General features: G+C 30.8%; 1 long non-coding RNA gene across 1 annotated transcript; it reads left to right on the forward strand.

Moving 5' to 3' along the window:
- The first annotated feature begins 469 nt into the window (after nucleotides 1-469).
- On the forward strand, nucleotides 470-2,391 carry LOC125371117. The gene is made up of 2 exons (XR_007217384.1): nucleotides 470-930; nucleotides 2,155-2,391. It is a non-coding gene; the product is annotated as an uncharacterized LOC125371117 (long non-coding RNA).
- Nucleotides 2,392-5,874: the final 3,483 nt, after the last annotated feature.

The raw sequence follows: 5,874 nt of genomic DNA on the forward strand, positions 1-5,874 counted from the left end.
TAATTGTGTTAGAATTAAATTAGAAATTTATTTTGGAATAAGGATTAAAAATATAATTTTATTAAGTAGTGAAAATTTGTATATTTGGTATTTTTATAATTAAATATGTCAGTAAGAGCTTTTTGGTAATTTTACATTTAAAAGCAAGGGTAACTAAGTAATTATATATTTTCAATAATTCTGTTTTGGCCCAATTTAAATAGTTAGGGACTTGATTGAAAAGCTAAAGAAAATTTTAAGGGTTAATCGAAAATTTTGCTGGGCAAAATTGTTAGTAATTAAAGAAGTTAAGGGACTAAATAGTGAAGAAGAAAAGTTGAGGGACCAAATGTCGATAATGAATGAAAGAAAAGAAAAAAAGAAAGAAGGAAAAAGAAGAAGACGTCGGGAGAGGGGAGCTCGGGTCGGCTTCCATGGCGGTAAATTTGGAGGTGCGGTGGAGACCGTGAGCTCGATGGAGAGCGGTGGCAAGAATAGGCGGAAGGGGGCAGCAGCTTCTCGCCATCGTTGTGGTCATCTCTAGCAGCCATTTTGGGTGGTTCTGGTCTCAAAATGACTAGTAGCCGGCGAGCTTTCTTCTTTGCCCATCATCTTCCCTAGAGGCTGCTGGAATTGCAAGATCTGGCAAGGTGAAAAGAGTAGGGGCAGCCGGGATTTCGAGCTTTTTCGGTGAGCTCCGGCGAGAGATGGATGATCGGAGGGCATATCCGGACTCTCATCAGCTCAAGCTTTTCAATGGCACCGGTTTCGTGGTGATCGGACTCCATTTGAAAATCGACAGCCGAGATGGTCCATAAATCTCTCCGGATGATCGGGGGTCGGATCGGAAGATTGGAAGCTGGGATCGTAATCAGCGGGTCGTTTCGAGTCTGATGGTGCGTTCGGACTCCGGCGGTTGGAGGCGAGTCTACCGAGCGATTAAGCGTCTCGGTAATTCTCTGGCCTGTTGATTTTAGAATTCATTGGTAAAATTATGTGTTTATTGAATTGTGTTGAGCATTAAAATATTGTTAGTTAAAATAAATAGTTTGTCGGACTGTCTGCCATTAGTCGTGATTTGTGATGTGTAGCAGAGTCGGAAAAAATAATAAAGTCTTGGGGACCCGACTCTCGTTAAAATAAACTGTTGAATATTTGAAGTTTTTTCTGGCAGGTCCTGGACCCGTTTTACGGGAGGTAAACATCCGTGTTTAGGAGAGGTTTTGCCGAATTTTCGATAGAATTTACTCGAGTTGAATTTTTAGACAGTCAGTCCTAGGAATCTAGACCTAGAGTTAATTGTCAAATGTTTCAATGTTATTGATTAAATTGTTTTCCGTCATTAGATAATCCGTCAGTTCGGCTCGCTCCACCCGAGGCATCGGAGTAGAGCTAGGAGGTCGTTAAAGCTGTGAGTTAAAGTCATATATCTGTTCACCTGTCATGCTAAGATTTTTACTTGATGGTTCTGATTAATAATTTAATAATTTAGTTATTTATTTAATTACTATTCATATATGTTTCATTTATTGTATTATGGTTTGTGTTTTCGTGTTGACTCGGGATAGGACGGCTGTAGAACATGCTATTTGATGAGTTGCACCGGTATGAATCAAAGACAGAAAATAAAGGGTAAAGGTTTGTAATTTTAAAAGGAAAATTTAGGACTTGTCCTGGTCGAGCATTGCTCTCTGGGCTGAGTAGAGTGAGTTTGCCAAAGTAAAGGTCCCAGGTTGAGCATTACTTTCTGGGCGCCGGCTTATTTGGAAACCTAAGTGACCAGACTAGAGTTAAAGACCCTGGTCGAGTTTTGCTCTCTGGGCGCCAGTCTTATTGGAGTAAGAGAGCCGAAAGGCTAAGACTGATAGTGATAATTAAGTGACTAGACTGGAGTTAAGGACCCTGGTCAAGCTTCGTTCTCTGGGCGCCAGTTCCGTTAGAATGAGAGAGTCGAAATGTTAGTGTTGGGATTAGGGTTCTACTAAAGTACTCCGTCCCGCAGTATGTGAAAGTTATTTTTTTTTATTTAAGCATGGCATGACACGTATATTTTTGCATGACTTAATGCTTACTTCAAATTAAATAATTGTGTTATTGAAGTGTTTGAAATTGTTTTTGGATATATGATTTTAATTCACTCTCGAGACTGACAGTCTCAATTTCACTGTTTTTCAGGTGATTGTTAGTCTTCACGCAATTCTTATATAGCAACCCGACTCCTTCATCATCGGGTTGATGTAATTGGTTTTTAGTATGCTTGACTTGTAAAATTTTAGATTCTTCGCAATAGAAATTTTAAACTTATCAGTTGTAATTTTATGTAAATTCGGGTCTTGCCTAATTATACAGGCAGACCGAATTAAATATGTAGAATTTGATGGTTAAGGTTAATTGTGAACCATGCTTTGGATTGAGTCCGAATTTCAATTTGATTGAGTTAGTGAATGGTGAGGCTTACTACGGGATTCGGTGGCTTTACGCCTACCCATTCCCTAGTACTGGTCACGGGCCTAGAGGTTGGGTCGTGATATTAGAGATCCATCATGCAAAGCAAGTAAAAATTCAATTAAATGACCTAATCAATAAGTAATATTCAATTTAGTCTTTTAAACTTTATATTAAGTATCAAACTCAATTAAAATAAAATTATTAAATAATTTAAATTAAATAATAGTAACTAATTACTAATTTTCTTATTCACTTGATTAAATTATGCTAAAATATTAGAAATTAAGATTAATTATTTTTAAAAACTATTTTTTCTAATTTTAATAAAAATTTAGATTTGTATGAGTTTAATTTTAATATTTAATTTAATATTTTATAAAAATAAAAATCTAATTATTTTTTATTGATATTATTATTAGATTATATTAAAATAAAAATTTCCTTATATAAATTGTTTTACTAAATTTAATACATAATATAAAGTCCAAGGACTAAAATAAACTTTACTTATTCATAAGGTGTTTCATTTACTTGTTTTGCATGTAGCACGAAATCCAATTTCTTAATTTTATGGAAATTTGGATTGAATTGGCTGTTTTTATCAAGTTGGTGGGAGAAACCAACCAAGAATTTAAAATTCAAGTAAATTGGGCTTTAACTCCCAATTGAGGAGGCAAATTGACCTTAAATCACCATTTTGGCACTCTATCATTATAAGTCTATTTTTAATTATAGACTATTAATTGTTATTATTTTAAATAATTTATTTATTAAATATGTTCTTCTACTAATAAAATTATATATAATTTTTTATTTTTATATGAATCAAAATTTTATAGTTAAATCTTATAGTTGTCAAATACCACTAATTAAATTCTAAAAATTGATAAGAAAATTTTAATATATAAAAATTATATATTTAATTTATCAATATTTAAGTAATATATAATTTTGATTAATTTAGTATTTAATTATGTTAATAAATTATTAAAATTGAAATAATATTAATATTTATATATTTATATAGAACAATATACATATAGTATATTAGAATAATTCTTAAATATTATTCTTTAAAAAAAATAGATACATTAATATCTTTTTTTCTAAAAATAATTTATTATAAATTAAAAGAAATTCTAAGTTTATCTTTTTACCGCCCAATAATAATTTGAAACAGAACTTAATTGTGCTTTTTCCATGAATAATTTATTTATTTATTTATTTTTATCTTTCTGACTTTTATTTATATTATTTTCTTTCTCCAATAATTTTATCCAAAAGAAGACCCCACTTTTATATTTTTTCTTTTTCTCTCCGGTATCCAATCCAACTACCGAACATATTCTTCTCCTTTTAAATTGGCTCACGTTCCCTCCCAACAACGACGCTATCCTTTGAAGAAATGGGCCACTCGGGAAAGGCCATTTCCTGTCGCTGTAACATCTCTCTCTCTCTCTCTCTAACCGTTAACACTTTTTGATTAATTAATAAATTAAAATTTAAAGTTGTGAATAATTAATAACCCACTAATTAATTAACTAATTTCTTTCACAACAAAAATAAATAAATAAATAATTTTTCTAAAATCTTACAAGTCAAGTTACCAAATCTTATTTGTCCATGCATGCATCTATTACCAAAAGAGCCCAACCATTTGAGTCTTTGTAGGCAAAAAAGAAATGGCATTTGAAAGTAGTTGATTGATTAGCACTAATTTAATCATAATCAGGACCCATCCCCATACCTTGTTGGTTGGTCTTGGCAGTTGGCAGTTTTTACAGGTACTGTCAGTTAATTGGTTGCTCCAACAAACGTTGCTTTTAATGACTTGTCCATAGCGCACAGAGACACTATCATTCCTTGTTATCTAGATCAACCCCCTTTTAATATTCTTAATAATTAAATAAATAATATCAACCCTGCAAACATAGGATTCTCAAAGAGAAGCAAATAGCATCTGAAAATCTCATTAGCTAAAGAATCGGTCTGGCCCCTCAACTGCCCCTTTTAATCACAACCGTTCAATAAAAATTTATTAATAGAATAATTATCTTTTTAATGATTAGATGTAAGTATAAAAATCAGTAATATTTATATTTTATTTTATCGATTATATAAATATTTTAAAAAAATTAGTAATTTTATTTTTATTAAAATTAAAATTTTTATGACATTGGTAAAATAATAACCCACTAATTACTCTTTTTTTCTTTTTTTTACAGTCTAATTCACTAAAAGTTATTTTTTTATCCAATTTTATCAGCACTCTCTTTTTTCGTTTTATCAATTTCACTCCAATTTAATGGCAAATAGTATCCCATTGAAGTAAAATGTCACTGGTATAAGGTTTATAAAGTGGAGTATTCATTCCTATAATTCAATCATCTAAGCCCTAAAACAGGAAAACAAAAATTGAAGAGATCAGCTCCCTATTAAAATCTTCTGCTACCGGTAAAAATTAGAAACAATGCTGCTCCCTTTTAAAAGCCTAAATCAAGATGAGTTATTTGGAATAAGGTTGACTATTGCCGTCTCCGAATGGCTAATGAAATTTTATGAATTAGTTTACAAATGGAAAGTTTATATGTAATTATACTAAAAATTAATATCGAGAGAATCGGACCGTAAAATTAGGAATAATGCTACACAACTCATCTTTATTTCTCTCAATTCTTACTCAATTAATATAACATATAATATTTTTATAAAAGTATCTTTTAATTCTAAAATATTAAAAAATAATTTCATAGAAATGTCATATACCACTTTAGGTGGAAAGAATCGGGACAAATAAACGTGAGATATTTAACATCTTTTTAAAAATTATTCCAAACCCAATTTTACTTTAAGCCAAATGTCATCGTAGCTGCCAAATCTAAATCTAACAAAACAAAAAATATTTATATCGGGACACTTTTTGTTTGTTTTTGTTGTTTGTTTCATAACATTTTTTTGTCTTTTAGAATCGTGAACTAATTGAAGTATTTCATTGTGATTAATTTACTAAAGACACAAAAAAAAAAAAAATCAATAAAGGTAAAGCTTTTTTGCTTTATACTATTTTCTTTCTTGATTCATTGCTTTATACTATTTTTGTTGATATTAGATATGAACAAAAACTTAATACATATATTATTGTGTAAAATAGAAAATCGCTTTGATGGGGCCTAAAGGGAAGTCCCACCATTTACCCTTTCTCTTTTCAATAATTAACAACTAATAATTGAACATTAATGTTGAAAGAAAAGAAATAAATAAATGAAAGAAGTTTAGCATGTGGCACCATGTGAACAAGGAAACCAATCAGTGACTTAAACAGTTCTCAAATAATGTGGCTGTTTGCCCTAATACATGTGCCACCCCCCTTAAGAAAAGTGATTTAGGAGTCTTGCTTCTTAGTTTAAAAAGAATAATTAAAAGATTTGAATTTCATATTTCTTCTCT

This window comes from Ricinus communis, chromosome 9 (genome assembly GCF_019578655.1).
Source record: "Ricinus communis isolate WT05 ecotype wild-type chromosome 9, ASM1957865v1, whole genome shotgun sequence".
Classification (NCBI taxonomy): domain Eukaryota; kingdom Viridiplantae; phylum Streptophyta; class Magnoliopsida; order Malpighiales; family Euphorbiaceae; genus Ricinus; species Ricinus communis.